At 46.3% G+C, this 19,224-nt stretch overlaps 4 non-coding genes across 4 annotated transcripts; 1 reads left to right on the top strand and 3 right to left on the bottom strand.

Annotated features, from left to right (window-relative positions):
* Positions 1–757: 757 nt before the first annotated feature.
* Positions 758–832, bottom strand: Trnat-ugu (transfer RNA threonine (anticodon UGU)). Its single transcript has one exon. It is a non-coding gene; the product is annotated as a tRNA-Thr (tRNA).
* A 368-nt stretch (positions 833–1,200) lies between these two features.
* Trnat-ugu (transfer RNA threonine (anticodon UGU)) lies at positions 1,201–1,275 on the bottom strand. Its single transcript has one exon. It is a non-coding gene; the product is annotated as a tRNA-Thr (tRNA).
* Positions 1,276–1,643: 368 nt separating this feature from the next.
* Positions 1,644–1,718, bottom strand: Trnat-ugu (transfer RNA threonine (anticodon UGU)). Its single transcript has one exon. It is a non-coding gene; the product is annotated as a tRNA-Thr (tRNA).
* A 357-nt stretch (positions 1,719–2,075) lies between these two features.
* On the top strand, positions 2,076–2,150 carry Trnat-ugu (transfer RNA threonine (anticodon UGU)). The gene has a single exon. It is a non-coding gene; the product is annotated as a tRNA-Thr (tRNA).
* Positions 2,151–19,224: the final 17,074 nt, after the last annotated feature.

Genomic DNA, 19,224 nt, shown 5'->3' with positions numbered 1-19,224 from the left:
GGTTACTATCGGAACTCTTTATACTTGTATTACTTATAGACTGCAAATTATATACTATAATAACGTTTTGAAAGAAAACCTATTGTAAAAATTTTGCGGTTTATGTATTGAAAGTGAAAATTCCATGCATGCAATAGCAAACAGAAAAGAAATGAATTATGTATTGACCGGGATTACAGCCAGTGGAGATAACTCACCTTGTTATGTTCCAAAGGCTTTGGCTGGTCGTGACATAAGTGATCGATGGTCAACAATACTGGCCCCTGTTTTGAATGGACCAGAGGAGGGACTCTTCCTACACGTCGGGCTGAGAGTGTGAAGATAGCGTAATACATCGACGAAACTTGTTGCTCAATATAATAATTTGGAAATTTAGACGGCTGAAAGGTGTTGTAATTTGACGTTCTCTACTGAACAGGGGAGAATCCGCAACCATATGTACACAGATGGGAATACAAAGTTTCGATTTTAAGGTTGTTTTTCCAGTTTATGTGTAGAAGTCATGGAGTCACAGAGGTGCAGAGGAATTCGAGGGCTACGTTTGTACAGCAATGGGAGCCGGATAATATTACGCAGTTCCATGGTAATACAAAGGAGTATTATTTACAACTATATATATGACGGTAGTATCTGTTCCCGAAAGAACAGTTACCGTCAATGACCATGCAGCTTTGCTAGAAATGATATGATATTTAAATAGACACCCTAGCTGCAAGCAGGCGTTGATATACTTCATTGGGGACATGTTGAAAATGTGTGCCCCGACCAGGACTCGAACCCGGGATCTCCTGCTTACATGGCAGACGCTCTATCCATCTGAGCCACCGCGGGCACAGAGGATAGTGCGTCGGCAGGGACTTATCCCTTGCACGCTCCCCGTGAGATCCACATTCCCAACATGTCCACAACACTACATTCGTAGTGCGCCTAATAGATGTTTGCCCATCATACTCATTACTCGTGGCAGAATAATCTACCAAGTCCCGTACGAGTTCGGGCATAGCGTGTTCGTTCGCACAAGAAGGTCAAAGGCCGGGAACCCATATTTTTAACTATATATATGACGGTAGTATCTGTTCCCGAAAGAACAGTTACCGTCAATGACCATGCAGCTTTGCTAGAAATGAAATGATACTTAAATAGACACCCTAGCTGCATGCAGGCGTTGATATACTTCATTGGGGACATGTTGAAAATGTGTGCCCCGACCGGGACTCGAACCCGGGATCTCCTGCTTACATGGCAGACGCTCTATCCATCTGAGCCACCGCGGGCACAGAGGATAGTGCGTCTGCAGGGACTTATCCTTTGCACGCTCCCCGTGAGATCCACATTCCCAACATGTCCACAACACTACATTCGTAGTGCGCCTAATAGATGTTTGCCCATCATACTCATTACTCGTGGCAGAATAATCTACCAAGTCCCGTACGAGTTCGGGCATAGCGTGTTCGTTCGCACAAGAAGGTCAAAGGCCGGGAACCCATATTTTTAACTATATATATGACGGTAGTATCTGTTCCCGAAAGAACAGTTACCGTCAATGACCATGCAGCTTTGCTAGAAATGAAATGATACTTAAATAGATACCCTAGCTGCAAGCAGGCGTTGATATACTTCATTGGGGACATGTTGAAAATGTGTGCCCCGACCGGGACTCGAACCCGGGATTTCCTGCTTACATGGCAGACGCTCTATCCATCTGAGCCACCGCGGGCACAGAGGATAGTGCGTCTGCAGGGACTTATCCCTTGCACGCTCCCCGTGAGATCCACATTCCCAACATGTCCACAACACTACATTCGTAGTGCGCCTAATAGATTTTCGGGAACAGATACTACCGTCATATATATAGTTAAAAATATGGGTTCCCGGACTTTGACCTTCTTGTGCGAACGAACACGCTATGCCTGAATTCGTACGGGACTTGGTAGATTAATCTGCCACGAGTAATGAGTATGATGGGCAAACATCTATTAGGCGCACTACGAATGTAGTGTTGTGGACATGTTGGGAATGTGGATCTCACGGGGAGCGTGCAAGGGATAAGTCCCTGCAGACGCACTATCCTCTGTGCCCGCGGTGGCTCAGATGGATAGAGCGTCTGCCATGTAAGCAGGAGATCCCGGGTTCGAGTCCTGGTCGGGGCACACATTTTCAACATGTCCCCAATGAAGTACTCGTATATCAACGCCTGCTTGCAGCTAGGGTGTCTATTTAAATATCATTTCAGTATTATTTACGACCAGCGAAATGTAGTCGGTGTAACCTCACAGGGCATTCTGCACCATGTATGGAGTCATTACCAGCAATTTGCGTTTATTGTCTTCAGTATTGACATAGTGCACACAATGAAGATGAATGATAAGACGAAATATATAATCGTGTATCTCTGTGGTCCATCATGGACAGGGGACATCGACTGGTTAAGTAATTGCCAAATTCAATGAAATTCACCAACAGCCGTGTAACTTAAGATAATGTAAGTTACAAGGCTGTTGGTGAATTTCATTGATAGTGACAGTAACCGTGTATCGTCATTCAACTTGTGAGTGTATTTTGTGTTTCTTAGTGCTTACTGGAGAGTAAAGTTGTGGAATGGCTGAGTCTAAATGACAGAGTGTCACTAGCCCGGAGGCAGTTCAAGCTTTGAGTAAAGTAATCGCGCAATTGAAAGCAGATAACGCACACTTGCGTATTAGCACTGTAGATAAAGAGGAAGAATTGGAATTACCCAAGCAACCCTTTCTTTACTAGATACGGCAGCCACAGCCTGATTGACAACGCCTTTCTCTGAAAAGTCTACCGACAACGTGTGTTTTTTCGATGACGTGCAGTGAGCAGCTAATACTGGGGGTGGGTGGGTGGAGAGGATGATCGCGGGATTAGTTATTACTGGTGTCAAAGTTATGGCTAGATGCTGAAGCTAAGACCCATGTCAAATTATCAGAGGGAACAATAGGCGCGTAGGTACTTGATGAAAAGAAAAAAGGCCTGGTACAAGAATCAAAACAGCGTGAGGATTTCTGGCGAGCATTTAGATAGTCTGTCAAGGAAGCATAATGTGTCGGTAGAAAATTTTGCTGACTTGATACAGTAACTGAATGAGCTAACATAGCCGGCCGATGTTGCCGTGCGGTTCTAGGCGCTTCAGTCTGAACCGGGTGACTGCTACGGTCGCAGGTTCGAATCCTGCCTCGGGCATAGATGTGTGTGAGCAGACATACGAATTAGGGGAAAGTGACGAGGCAAATGATTATACTCCATGAAGTGGAGCATTTAACACTGCCGCATTGCCACATGAAACATGTTGAGGCTGAGAAGTGGTACCCAAAGAGACTTATACTGCGCAGTAAGATTAGCTACGAAGTTTAAGGAGGCAGATGCGGGATAAGGAAGGAATGTTCTACGCTAAGGTGTTATAGAAGGGAGAGGACGGAACAAATGTCGCCAACGACAGTGTGGTAGATGTGGCGTGGTTCGACACCTCCATCGTGATTGTAGAAATGGTAAGGGGAACACGGGGCGAAAAAGCAGGTGTTAAACGGAATTGGTAACTCCATATCCGCAGCGTAGAATTTCCAACAAATTTGGGTGCGGAGGGCGAATGTAGTGTAGTAGAAACAGTAAAGAGTTAAAAAGCACAAGTTTTTGTTGGACATAGGGACGAATGTGTTGGTGGCTAGTCCGAACCTCGAGCGTCAGAGTCAATTAAACCCTCCGTGTTCTAATTTACTTGCAGATGAAGATAGTGACGTGCAGTCTTTGGATTCAGCAATGATTGATTTTCAGGTGAGGGTGCAGGGTTTTAAGCAATGGGCAGGAGGCGTGCTCCCAGTAAGTGATGGTTATTGTGTGAAGATTAGAGTTTCTGATACCCTGATTTGATGTCTAGTTGAGTTTAGAGGGAGAACGTTACAGCAATGGGAAACAATCACCAGTGAAGTGAAGAAGCAAGATGTATCAGTGTCAAGGAGTGAACATATTAAACGGCAGTCAACAAAAGTAAGATTTAATTTGCATGTTACTCTGCTACAAGGAATCGGGAAGTTGATCTGGGTAAATGTTCCACCAGAGCCGGCCGAAGTGGCCGTGCGGTTAAAGGCGCTGCAGTCTGGAACCGCAAGACCGCTACGGTCGCCGGTTCGAATCCTGCCTCGGGCATGGATGTTTGTGATGTCCTTAGGTTAGTTAGGTTTAACTAGTTGTAAGTTCTAGGGGACTAATGACCTCAGCAGTTGAGTCCTCCTCAGTCGGCACTCAGCCGTGCTAGCGTGCGGAGCTGCTCCGCGCGCCGTCCGACGCTCTGCTCTCGGTGGTGTTTACTTCCGCGTCGCGGTGTTTGTGTCTATCGAGTCCAGTACTAACGTACACCATGGCGCACTCGTACCGCCGTGCAACCATCAAAGTAACGTTTCAGGCCGAACATCCACGACCCAGAGCTTTCGAAGTCGAACGGTTTATACGTGAGGATCTACGTTTGAACCCCCAGGACGTAATCGGCATACATTTTTCCATCACTGGAAGTGTTGTCTACATCAAGATGTCGACGGAGGAAATTTGCAATGACATAATTTACCGTCATGCCACCGGACTGAAATTTAAACACTCTGATGGACATATGGGTGCTGTGACAGTCGCCCATGCTGGATTCGGTCTCCGGACATTGCGGGTGTTTGAGCTCCCGTTCGAGGTGCCTCAGAATGTGGTCATTGCCGCTTTCCAACCATATGGCACCGTCTTAGGTCACGTCGCGGAGAAGTGGCAAACATTTACGACCTACCCCGTATTAAATGGCGTCCGGCAAATAAAAATTGAGCTGACGAAACATGTCCCATCGTACCTGCTGATTGGCGGTGTGAGGGCCATCGTCATGTGTGATGGACAGCCACGAACGTGCGCAGGATGTGGCCAGGAGGGACATGTACGTTCCGAAAGCTTCCACCGCCGTTTAATACAGACGCCGTTACGTGAAGAGACCCAGGCTTCGACGGTCACGTCCTTACCCCTCACCTACGCCAAGGTTGCACAGGACCCCGTCGTACCAATCTCGATTGCGCCAGCAGCTTCGTCAACGCCACCCGCCGCAGCACAACGCGCCGAGGACACAAGCACGGCGTCGCCTCCAGTGCTCGCTTCAGGACCGTCCGGTTTGCAGACCGAAACCGATGTTCCTGTTGGAACCATGGACGTCGACCTCAGTGTCGTGCCGACGTCTGCCTTTGTCCAGACGGGTTTGGCGTCAGACGACGGGCGACCACATTCTGATTCAGAAGGCCACATCAGAAAACAGCGGTCGCCTCGCAAACACAGGAAACGACGACGAACGCCTTCCGATGACGCCCTCTCTCGGACGGCCCCAAGAGATGTCGACCTGGTGTCTGACGGTGATCTCCCACATTGCGTCCAGTCACGCGGTGTGGCAGCAACAGGCGCCCCTCCTGTGACGCCTACTCTCCCAGCCAGGGACGTGTCCTCGCCGTTGTCAACGAATGATGACGGCGGTCCCCCTGCCACTCATGTTGCGGAATCCACAACACCCGTTCCGGAAGTACGTGACCGTCACATGTCCACGTCATCAGCTTCCTGGGCCGATGACGTTGAAGAAGAAGCGGAACAGACTGCCAGCGTGTCTGCACAGGAGTCCACCTCGGCGACACTGGGGCTGGCACCCCGCCAGTAATTATCACCACTGCGGGACCACCGGCGGGTCTCCACCTGCCGGCTACTTCTACCGCACGTTCTGCTAATACTGAGGATGGCCGCACACAGCAATATCGTATCCCACGATGAATCTTGCCACCATTCGTGCCCCCCATAAACTGGCCATGTTCAGAGACACTATTTACTCTGCGGATGTGGATATAGCACTCTTACAAGAGGTGTTTGTGGCTGACTTCCTAGTTCCCACCGGATACAACGCCCGTGTTTCCCCCGCATCCGATACCGGTAGCGGCGTCGCCATCCTGCTACGCGACGGACTCCCTGCAGGGGACGTCATCTACCTCCCCACTGCGCAAGGTATGGCCCTCACACTGTTCGGCGTGCGTATTATTAATATCTACGCTCCGTCCGGCACTGGCCGCCGTCATGACCGACAAACTTTTTTTGCCAAAAGCGTCACGCCCCTCTTCACCGGTCGGCAGGACGATTTGGTACTCGGTGGGGATTTTAACTCGACACAGGAGCCCGCGGACCAACTCCCGCGACATTCCCCTTGTGCATCTCTCTCAGTGGTCATCGACCGTCTCCGACTTGTTGACACATGGAAGAAGCTCCACGGAATTCAACCGGGCTATACATTCTACACCTCTCACTCGTCAAGCCGCATAGATCGCATCTACGTTACCCGCTCCCTTGCTGATGGCACACGTCATGCGGAAGTCTGGCCCTTGGCCTTTTCAGACCATGAGGCGTACATCTGTGGCGTCACTCTCGCCCGACAGCAAGTGTGGCATAGTCGTGGTCTGTGGAAACTCAATGTCGCTCACCTGACCTCCTCAGACTGTCGCCGTATGGTCGAAGAAGCGTGGGCACGCTGCCACCATCGTCGAGAAGCCTATGCCTCCACCTTATCATGGTGGCTCTCCTGTGCAAAGCCGACCCTCAGAAAGACTCTGATGAGTTATGGAAAGGAATTAAAGGCGTGGCAAACTAATACCCTGCACTTCTACTACACCACTCTACGTGACTGTACGACGATGCCTTTCTCGCCAGTCCGGCAGTCGATGGTCCATCGCACGAAGGCGCAGATCTCCATGATCATGCGGCGTAAATTGGAAGGCACTGTAGTCCGTTCTCGAGCTTCTAATCGAATCCCTCAAGAGCGTCCGTCGATGTACCACCTCCTTCAGGAAAGACAACGACGACGACGAGCTCTGATCCAAGTCCTCACTGATGTGGAAGGGCGCCGGCACGACACCCAACAAAGCATCGGTCGTGCTCTCCATGCTCATTTTGCCGGGCTATACGCAGCCGTACCGCATTCTGCAGCACTGATCACAGAAGTCGCTCAGCTTACTACGAACACTCTTCCAGAGGATGCAGTGCACGACCTCCAAGACGACGTAACCACCGATGAAGTGCTAGACGCTATCAAGGCGGGTTCCGATAACAGATCTCCTGGACCTGACGGTATCCCCATCGAATTTTATAAAAGTTTTCACTATTTGTTGGCTTCCACGTGGACGGCAATCGCACAAGAGCTGATGTCACCGATGACAGTGGTCCCGAGCGCCTTTCTAGAAGGAATTATTATCCCCGTACATAAACCGCGCGGGTTATCGAGGGTCCAGGACTATCGACCAATTACTTTGCTCAACAGCGATATGAAAATATTCACACGGCTACTGGCATCGCGTCTCAAGAAGGTCGCATGTTACGTCACATCCTGCGACCAGACTTCCCTAGGAGGCGACAACAACATCCGTACGGCCCTTTGCCGTTACAGAGACATGATAGCATTAGCGCATCATCAGCGTCTCCCTGGCGCCCTGGCTTCAGTGGACTTTAGCCAGGCTTTCTACTGTGTTGACCACTTCTATTTACGGACAGTTCTTCAGCATATGGGTTTTCCTGGCGGTACTGTAACGGTGATTATGCGCCTGTTGAGTAGTGCAACCTCTAAAATCATGTACAATGGTCGTCTTACACCGTCCCTGGTCATCGCACGATCTGTACGACAAGGATGCCCTCTTTCCACGATTTTGTATGCTTTCGCCTTGGAACCCCTGCTCCAGGGCATGCGCCAACGTTTGGAAAGCATGGCTGTGCAAGGCCACCGTTTTTGTTGTACGGCCTACGCAGACGACATAGTACTATATCTGCCCAGTGAAGATGAAGTACGAGCAGCACTGGCATGGGTGGCGACTTACGGCGAAGCGTCGGGGAGCTGCGTCAACGTGTCAAAATCCAAGGTCCTGCTCATTGGTGAGGGCTTGCCGGAGAGATGCGCTGCCCCCCTTAGTGTCGCCGCCACCATACGGTGTCTTGGACTTGATTTCACAGCAGACCTGCGCCGCTCAGCGACTATCAATGGTAGACGCTTGCTACAGACAATCAGAGCAAATCTCGCAGATCACCGGCTACGAGCTCTCGACGTTATCCAACGCGCGCAATACGTGAACATGTATCATGCTTCCCGTATACCACACGTGGCTCAAGTACTACCAGTCCCAAATCTCCTGGCGCGACGACTGTTGATGGCTTTCGGCTCCTTCGTCAGCTCGGGTATGTTATTCAAGGTGCAGTATGAATCCCTTGCACTGCCACGAGATCGTGGCGGGGTGGGACTCATCCACGTGCCGACTCGTGTCAAGGCACTATACGTCAGCTCCCAACTAAAACTTTGGCATCGTTGCCCGCAGAGCCTTACTAGCCTCCTGCTTCACAACTTTGCACCGGCCTCCTTGTCCGCCCCAGTACTGGTATCGACCATTCCAACCCCCTTTTATTACATCCAACGATTTTTCCTGGAGTTCAGTTATATCTACCGGTCCTTACCACTTACACGTTTGTACCTCACGAAAACAGTCTCCGACTTGTTACAACAGTGCCGCCCGTCCAAACCCATCGAACGTAAGTATCCACAGTACGTGTGGCGACACATATGGAAGGCGATCCATGCGCGTTTTCTCGAATCAGACGTTCAATCAGCGTGGTACATCACCGTGAATGGCAAACAAGTTAACCGAGAACGTCTGCACCGCATCCATCTCGCCGATTCATCCCTCTGCACCCACTGTGGAGTGGATGACACGGATGTCGTCCGGTTCCACTGTGGGACAGCGCTAGACGTCTGGACACTTGCGCGGCGAATTTTGGCGTTTCTTACTCGCCAGACACCGGCTCAGATCGACGTCCACATGCTTTTGTACCCCGATAAGACTTTCTACCCCTCCGCCAAAACTAACTCTGTGAATTGGATCTGTGGCCACACGATCCGCTATCTTTTTACTTCTGGCGACAAGTCTACGCTAGGATATTGGACTTATTTCAACGAACGACACTGCGTCCTGATACGCAACCCACGCTACAAACAGTATTTTTCCAATTTCTTACGGAGCACTTTCGATGACCCACCTAGTAGCTGGAACGTCCACGCCATGAGAAGCTGAAAACTGTATAAAACGAACCGACCTGAATAGATCTGCTACCCAGAACCCACGCCTACGCCAGGAGAAGACACGTTTGGACGAGCTGGCATGCTGTAGGCGGATACACTCCAGGAGCTCCTGTAAGAACTGGACTTTAACTACAAGTCGCACGACGATTTAAAAAGCTTTTCCTTATTTATTCTTCATAGTTTGTTCTTAAAGGAACAAGAAATTTGATTTTGGATTTGAGAAACTTTTTTTGTTCCAAACGATTGCTTCTTCGCCACCAAGACGAAGGAGACTTATTTTTGTTTACTGGAAGGAGAAACCAGTATAATTGGAGTCTTTGTTTTCTTTTGGAAAAAAAAAAACTTTTCCTTATTTATTCCTCACAATTTGAGTTTGGCTTTGAGAAATTTTTTTGTTCCAAACGATTGCTTCGCCACCAAGACGGAGAAGAAAAAAAAAAGTGTTGGGCTGCTAATCGGAAGATTCTGAATTCAAGCCTTGTTCATCTTCTGGCGTTAGGTGAGACGATAGAAATGCCACTTGCATGCTTAGAGTAGCAGATTAACGATGACCAACTTAAAAAAAAAGCGGTTCTAGGCGCTCAGTCCGGAACCGCGCGACTGCTCCAAAAAAAAAAAAAAAAAGGTCCCATAGTGCTCAGAGCCATTTTTTTGTTCCACCAGAAACTCCAGTTAATGCACTGTCTTTGGTAGACCCATTGGCAGAAAATGATGTGTTAGACACATCACGTTCCTTTGCAAGGAGAAGTATAATATGCTTTGCCTGGCATGGGAACTGGATGGGAAAGGAGTGCCCATAAACGTACATTATTCGGTTGCCAATTGAGTACAGCTCACTACACGAATGTTGGTAGCTACTTTGGAAGTCCTGGATGACGTGGGTACGCGCACAGTAAGTATGCACCAGGATACTGTGCAAACCACAGGTGAAACTACTTTGCATAGAGAATGGAGAGTCTTAGACGTGCAGATAGATCGGCAATGGACAACATTTGTCCGAATTTGAGGATCTGTTTTTTCCTCAAGGGCCTTTACAGTTGTTGTTGTTGTGGTCTTCAATCCTGAGACTCGTTTGATGCAGCTCTCTATGCTAATCTATCCTGTGCAAGCTCCTACATCTCCCAGTACCTACTGCAACCCACATCCTTTTGAATCTGCTTAGTGTATTCATCTCTTGGTCTCCCTCTACGATTTTTACCCTCCACGCTGCCCTACAATGCTAAATTTGTGATCCCTTGATGCCTCAGGACATTTCCTACCAGCCGATCCCTTCTTCTAGTCAAGTTGTGCCATAAACTTCTCTTCTCCCCAATCCTATTCAATACCTCCTCATTAGTTACGTGAACTACCCATCTAATCTTCAACATTCTTCTGTAGCACCACATTTCGAAAGCTTCTATTTTCTTCTTGTCCAAACTATTTATTGTCCATGTTTCACTTCCATACATGGCTACACTCCATACAAATACTTTAAGAAACGACTTCCTGACACTTAAATCTATACTCGAAGTTAACAAATTTCTCTTCTTCAGAAACGCTTTCCTTGCCATTGCCAGTATACATTTTATATCCTCTCTACTTCGACCATCATCAGTTATTTTGCTCCCCAAATAGCAAAACTCCTTTACTACTTTAAGTGTCTCATTTCCTAATCTAATTCCCTCAGCATCATTCGACTTTATTCGACTACATTCCAGTATCCTAGTTTTGCTTTTGTTGATGTTCATCTTATATCCTCCTTTCAAGACACTGTCCATTCCATTCAACTTCTCTTTCAAGTTCTTTGCTGTCTCTGACAGAATTACAATGTCATCGGCGAACCTCAAAGTTTTTATTTCTTCTCCCTAGATTTTAATACCTACTCCGAATTTTTCTTTTGTTTCCTTTACTGCTTGCTCAATATACAGATTGAAAAACATCGGGGAGAGGCTACAACCCTGTCTCACTCCCTTCCCAACCACTGCTTCCCTTTCATGCCCCTCGACTCTTATAACTGCCATCTGGATTCTGTACCAATTGTAAATAGCCTTTCGCTTCCTTTATTTTACCCATGCCACCTTTAGAATTTGAAAGAGAGTATTCCAATCAACATTGTGAAAAGCTTTCTCTAAGTCTACAAATGCTAGAAACGTAGGTTTGCCTTCCTTAATCTTTCTTCTAAGATAAGTCGTAAGGTCAGTATTGCTTCACGTGTTCCAACATTTCCACGGAATCCAAACTGATCTTCCCCGAGGTCGGCTTCTACCAGTTTTTCCATTCGTCTGTAGATAATTCGTGTTAGTATTTTGCAGCCGTGTCTTATTAAAATGATAGTTCCGTAAGTTTCACATCTGTCAACACCTGTTTTCTTTGGGATTGGAATTATTATATTATTATTGAAGTCTGAGGGTATTTCGCCTGTGTCGTACATCTTTCTCACCAGATGGTAGAGTTTTGTCAGGACTGGCTCTCCCAAGGCCGTCAGTAGTTCTAATGGAATGTTATCTACTCCCGGGGCCTTGTTTCGACTCAGGTCTTTCAGTGCTCTGTCAAACTCTTCACGCAGTATCGTATCTCCCATTTCATCTTCATCTACATCCTCTTCCATTTCCATAATATTGTCCTCAAGTGCATCGCCCTTGTGTAGATCCTCTATATACTCCTTCCACCTTTCTGCTTTCCTCTCTTTGCTTGGAACTGGGTTTCCATCTGAGCTGTTGATATTCATACAAGTGGCTCTCTTTTCTCCAAAGGTCTCTTTAATTTTCCTGTAGGCAGTATCTGTCTTACCCCTAGTGAAATAAGCCTGTACATCCTTACATTTGTCCTCTAGCCAGCCTTGATTAGCCAATTTGCACTTCCTGTCTATCTCATTTTTGAGACGTTTGTCTTCCTTTTTGCTTGCTTCATTTACTGCCTTTTTATATTCTCTTATCAATTAAATTCAATATTGCTTCTGTTACCCAAGGATTGCTAGTAGCCCTCGTCTTTTTACCCTCTTGATCCTCTGCTGCCTTCACTACTTCATCCCTCAGAGCTACCCAATAGTCTTCCACTGTATTTATTTCCCCCATTCCTGTCAATTGTTCCCTTATGCTCTACCTGAAACTCTGTACAACCTCTGGTTTAGTCAGTTTATCCAGGTCGCATCTCCTCAAATTCCCACCATTTTGCAATTTCTTCAGTTTTAATCTACAGTTCATAACCAATAGATTGTGGTCAGAGTCCACATCTGCCCCTGGAAATGTCCTACAATTTAAAACCTGGTTCCTAAATCTCTGTCTTACCATTACAGTAACACCTAAAATACAGCCCTGTATTCTTACAGGAGAGTAATCACCAGTACACTCCAGATCTTACCATATACCCCAATGTTTGCAACCAATATCAGAATAATTCATTTCTCAATGGCTAGCTGATGGGGAGACAGATGAAGGCACTACTCCATGAATGCAGCAATGGTAGTTGTACGCAAGACGTTGCCACGGGGACCAAAAGACAAAGATTCTCTTGTGACTCCTGACATATTAATAGCAAAATCATAACCGACTCATATCCAACCCTAATATCACTGAAAATATTGACAGTCTGGGGCAATGAACTGCATTAGATGAGAAAAGTGGGTATCATCTGACAGCGGCATACCTGGAGGACCATACAAAGACAGCATTCTTGGTTCTCTTGGTCCATTTTCAGTACAGCAATATGCTGCTTGGGTTACAAAATGCTCCGTCAGGATCTCAGCGTTCGCTGCACGGAGCACCGAAAGGACAAACATTGACACTGCATAGTATATTTAGATGATGTAACTATTTCTGTCAAGGATATGCGGAACATACGTAATTCTCGTGGGAGATTGTTAGAAACTTACAATCTGTAAATTTAAAGTGTAGCTTTGCATCAGAGGAAGTCACGTATTTAGGGCAAGATAGAGTCGACGTTGATACAGGCAGTATGGGAATTTATGAATCCTAGCAATACCAAGGAGCTACAGTTTCTTTTTTAGGGCTAGGCAGTTCAAAAAATGGTTCAAATGGCTCTGAGCACTATGGGACTTAACAGCTATGGTCATCAGTCCCCTAGAACTTAGAACTACTTAAACCTAACTAACCTAAGGACTGCACACAACACCCAGCCACCACGAGGCAGAGAAAATCCCTGACCCCGCCGGGAATCGAACCCGGGAACCCGGGCGTGGGAAGCGAGAACGCTACCGCACGACCACGAGATGCGGGCGGCTAGGCAGTTACTACAGAAAATTCCTAAAGGGGGTTGGTATACGTAGAGGAACTAACGCAACTGTTGAAAAAAGAGGTAAAGTTCGAATGAACAGTGGAATGCCACAACATATTCTAAGAGTTAAGGACAGCACTGACGTAGAGCCAAGCGCCGGCGGTTGTGGCACAGCGGTTCTAGGCTCTTCAGTCTGGAACCGCGCGAACGCTACGGTCGCAGGTTCGAATCCTGCCTCGTGCATGGCTGTGTGTGATGTCCTTAGGTTAGTTAGGTTTAAGTAGTTCTAAGTTCTAGGGGACTGATGGCCTCAGATGTCAAGTCCCACAGTGCTCAAAGCCATTCGAGCCGTTTTCGAGTGAAGTATTAATTTTTCTGGACTACGAAAAAGAGTTTATCTTGCCAACTAACAAGCTATAGGGAGCGTTCTCAGGCAAGCAGTAAACATACATAGAGGAGTATCCGGTAGCGTAGGCCTCTAGGCGTTAAAACAGAGCAGAGAAGAACGAGTCACCAAAAGAAAAAGAGATGCTTAGTGTAATATATGGAATCATTTATTATGATATTTGTATGAGTAGAAGTTTACTCTGGTATCTGAACATGCAGCTCTTATGTGATTGTTGGGACTTACGGACTCCTCTAGCAGGCTTACTAAATGGACGAAGAGCGTTCGAGTATGGAGTCATGCACAAGCCTGGTAAGACACACACAGCCGCGGGTAGTTCGGGCCGAAAATTAGCAGGGTCATAGCGTTGTACAGTGTCAAACAACGCAATGGCCTGGTGCGTGATGTATGTGATTCTTTATTTTGCTTTTAGAGGAGCGGTCCTTAATTTCATGTAATGACTACAGTGGAACAGTGCAACAGCAAGTGTCTGTTCAGCATTTTTTATACACAACCCACGAAAGACCGCAATCTGGGCTCCAGTGCCAGTCCAACGCGAATTTTTAATCTGTAGCACACACTAAAGAAACGCTCAGTCGGTAGAGCACTTCCCCGTGAAGGGCAAATGTGACAACTTAGAGTTCAAATGGCTCAAATGGCTCTGAGCACTATGGGACTTAACATCTGAGGTCATCAGTCCCCTTGACCTTAGAACTATTTAAACGTAACCAACCTAAGGACATGACACACATCCATGCACGAGACAGGATTCGAACCTGCGACCGTAGCGGTCGCGCGGTTCCGGACTGAAGCGCCTAGAACCGCTCGCCCACCGCGGCCGGCTAACTTAGAGTCTTCGTCTGGCAAACAGTACTAATCTGTCAGGATAACTAGGGATTATTAATGTTGGCAGTGTATCAACCGTAAAAATGTTGTAATATGTACCACAGATGAGATTTTAATATCAATATGTGCGCTTTAGTGAAATGATCGTAAATCTCTGAGTTTGTCATCTGTAATCCAGCAATTTTTTCGAGCCCAGTCTTCGCTCTGACACGGTGAGAAAGTAACTGGCTTAGTTTTACTGACCCATACTGAAAAACAGCTTGGTATAGATACACTAGGTGATCAAAAATATCCGGACACCTCCAAAAACATACGTTTTTCATATTAGGTGCATTGTGCGGCCATCTACTGCCAGGTACTCCATACCAGCGACATCATGAGAGAGCAGAATGGGGCGCTCTGCGGAACTCACGGACTTCGAACGTGGTCAGGTGATTGGGTGTCACTTGTGTCGTTGGTCTGTATTCGAGATTTCCACACTCCTAACCATCGCTAGGTCCACTGTTTCCGATGTGATGGTGAAGTGGAAATGTGAAGGGACACGTACAGCACAAATGTGTACACGCCGACCCCGTCTCTGACTGACAGAGACCACCGACAGTTGAAAACAGTCGTAATGTGTAATAGGCAGACATCTATCCACACCATCACACAGAAATTCCAAACTGCATCATGATCTACTGCAGTTACTTTGACAGTTAGGCGGGAGGTGAGAAAACTTGGATTTCATGGTCGAGTGGCTGCTCATAAATCACACATCACGCCGGTAAATGCAAAACGACGCCTCGCTTGGTGTAAGGAGCGTAATCATTGGACAACTGAACAGTAGAAAAACATTGTATGGAGTGCGAATCACGGCCCATTATGTTGCGATCCGATGGCACGGTGTAGGTATGGCGAACGCCCGGTGAACGTCATCTACCAGCGTGCATAGTGCCAACAATAAAACCCGGAGGCGGTGGTGTCATGGTGTGATCGTGTTTTTCATGGAGGGGGCTTGCACCCCTTATTGATTTGCGTGGCACTATCACAGCACAGGCCTTCATTGATGTTTTAAGCACCTCCTTGCTTCTTGTATTTGTGATAGTAGTCAAGCGATTTGTTTTATTTTTTTTTTATTTTGTTTGAAAGGGATCTCAGTGTCAACCACATCTAGTTCCCAGAATGAATATACACTTCCAACCGAATTATACTTATAGTCGCGCAGTCACTTTGGTATATGGGGATAAGCTGCACCTACCATGGCCGAACTAACAGCTCAATGGTTCCCTTGACTTGAAGTTGTACATCTTCAGTGAACTTTGCTCATCTTAATTTAATGCAAATATTCCTGCTCAAGTAATTTTTCAATGGCTTGTATTACATACCTTGCCTTTCCCGATATGTTGGCCTTCATATATTTTGATCACACATATTCAACACAATTCTTCTTCCCCCTCTCTACGTCCACCTCTCCTCGATCTGTCTGTACACCTCAACGTTCCACTTTTATCTGTGCAACTCCTCCTCCCCACTCTCTCTTTCTCTTCATCTCCCCCTTCCACATCCTCCACTAGCCCTCTTTGACTATACTTCCAAACCTCTGGCCATATCATTCCTCCCCCCCCCATCTCTTTCCATCGCTGCCCCCCTCCCTCTCCCTTGACCCTTTTCCACCTGTGCACTGCTTCTCTACACCTTCCATCTGCTTCATGCACGTTCCTCTCCTCCCATCTCTGTCCATTTCCTCTTCCTTCTCTTTGTGTCCATCCCCTCCTCTAGCCATCTCAACTTGCACTCAACCAAGCGCATCAGCATGTATAGCCCCTGCAATACAGTTTGATAAATAAGGCCAATATTACAATCATAACACAACTGTCCTGCAGGGCAGGCTACTCCTCAAGGGATTGAAAATAATTTATTTGCCCCTAGAATACAGGCTGCATACGAAGCAGATCGATAAAGTAGGCTGACATTACTCCAACAAAACACTCCCATCAAGCAAGGCACCCTACATGTCTTTGCCTGAAAAACCATATCTTTCCCCTGACGTGAAAGCAGCCCTGCAAAAACAGGCTGATTGCCAGCCCTATACAATTCCCACACAACATGTATGTTGTGTATCGGGCAGCCTATCCACCAGGGACTGGAAGAAACAGATATTTCCCATACTTCTGCTCTTCATGGAGTTAGGAAGATACAGACACCACCATGCTGGTACTTGTGAGGCCAACTGTTACTCAGGCAAATTCGGGTGAAATTAACTCAGCAGTTTGAGATGAGATCCTACACTCACACACTTACAAGGATCTTATCTACATCTATAATCCACAAACCACCTGACAGTCTATCTCCAAGGGTATTTCATGTATCACTATCATTTCCCACATTCTACTCCACTCATGAAAGATGAATTGGACTGCCGGCAGGCCTCCATGAGAGTACATATCTCACTAATTTTATCTTCAGGGTTCTTTCGCTCTTAATGAAATGGTATTTTAACAATAAAATACATTGTGGTTCACAACACCTCTCTCGTAGCATGTGCCACCAAAGTATGATCAGCTCCAGCATGTCACTTCCATGCTAACAAATCTTAACCATTATGCTGTTCTCTACTCTTGTCAGCATATTCTGTAATGCTTCTTTTCAACTTTTTTTATATCTATTCAAAAAAGGCTACGAAAATATCAGTACTTGTTTTGGTAATACCTGAATTTTATGTTGATTCATTCGAAAGGAGAAAGAAAGTGGGGCTAACAGACAGTATGAGAACGTTAGTAATGTGGTATGTGTGAATCCTGAACCGACATCTGACCTTTGCACGAAAAACAAGCTGCCAATTGGTATCAGAACTGCGTTGAGGAACGACCCTTCAATTTAACGAGAGGAGCGAAACGAACAAAAACACACATCGTCAAGGGACTGCAGGTACTGCACCCACCAAGTAATGCAGTTTTAATGAAAACATCTCCTACAGCTCGTAACACTGTCTGAACCAAGCACGTCTCGTTTTGACATAGTACAGGGAATATTCATGTGGTCAATTTTCGAAACATGACCGGAAATATAAAGTAGCAAGAGTCCTTGTTGTCATTTAAAAGTACTTTTTGCAGCTTCATAAATAAAGATATATGTCTTTTATTGCGTCGATCTCATTCCTGAATAGCGCATAATATAAGTAAGGTAGCCACACAGATTCCAAAAATGAAGTAGCTGGGCAAGAATGTGTTTCAGCCATTAGATGCGATTCATACACCGAAGAAGATGCAGATAAAATTTCGGATCTGCCTACTCCCAATGAAAACAAATAGACCTTGAACGAAATTACTGAATATATATATATATATATATATATATATATATAAACAATTCTAACTTCAGCTAATACGTCAGGAACTATGAACTACTTATTTGACCCCGTAGACTGTATCTAAGGAGATGCAATGTAGACACAACTTGGAACACAAGTGACAAAAATAAAGAAAAAAAAGAGTCTATTCCAGAACGGAAACGTTCAAAATGGTTGAAATGGCTCTGAGCACTATGGGACTTAACATCTGAGGTCATCAGTCTCCAAGAACTTAGAACTACTTAAACCTAAGTGATAAATTATCCCTTTAATTACAGTTGCAATGGCCTCGATGCACCTCTAACTACTCTTTTGCTGTCCCATTGAAGCAAGTTACCAATGAACATGACTGAACAAGACCTTATAGAACTTTTCAAACATGCTTGTACGACTCATACTTGTTATATGTAGCAAGCGAACCTATAAGCCGTTTTTTTTTTTTTTTTTTTTTGCTGGTGATGTGAATGAGATCAGGCGAGATCGTGTTCTCAAAGGAAGGAAGGAAGTTCAGATTTACGTGAATACGGGAGGGAATGGGCTATGAACATGTTTAAGGAACCATCCTCACTTTGGCATCAAGTTAATAAATAAAACAACGGAATAGCTGCACCTACATAGTCAAACGGTGATTTTGAAGCGATTGCTGCCAAATAACACTCCAATGCCTAACATATATCTTTGCCATCGATGGACGAAGACGCATAGATGGCAGGTGCAGTGGACAGGCTCTATGGCTGCGCCATAGACGATGATCACTACACCTTGTAAGGCTCGCCTCGAACATCGGTCGTCTGAGGAACTATACCAACCAGTCACATTAATTTGTCCAACTGTCAAATGACTGTATGACATTTTGCGGCCCTGACCGCTGTTAGACGTGAAGGACGAGAGGCAATGAGGTTCTGGAAGGTATCGACATTAATGTGAACCCATGCCGACTCCAGAGCCACGGCCAGCGGCACTAGGTTTCTCGATTGAGGATCCACTCTGCAAACAGCCCGATCGAGGTAAACCCACAGATTCCCGATTGGGTTTAAACGCGGGCATTTCTGTAGCCAGGTGAGTATGGTATGCTTATAGTGATGAACATCCATGCGCACAATGCACAGATACCGGCGGTAGCCCTTGAGCTCATTTCTGAGGTCAGCTTCTCAACAGTTGCTCGTATATTCGTCCGTATACACGTTCAAAACCGTCGTTCACCCATGTCCTCTAAGGGTGATAGTGCACCACAGGTGCTTCCGCGCCGGCTTTGATAGCGTAGTTTTGCCATGCACGGAACAGTTTAACAACGGCGACAATAACGGTTTAGAAACTTAGTCACTT

This window comes from Schistocerca cancellata, chromosome 9 (assembly GCF_023864275.1).
Source record: "Schistocerca cancellata isolate TAMUIC-IGC-003103 chromosome 9, iqSchCanc2.1, whole genome shotgun sequence".
In the NCBI taxonomy this organism is placed as follows: domain Eukaryota; kingdom Metazoa; phylum Arthropoda; class Insecta; order Orthoptera; family Acrididae; genus Schistocerca; species Schistocerca cancellata.
Note: the sequence above shows the minus strand (reverse complement) of the source record. Positions and strands in the feature narration are given on the sequence as shown.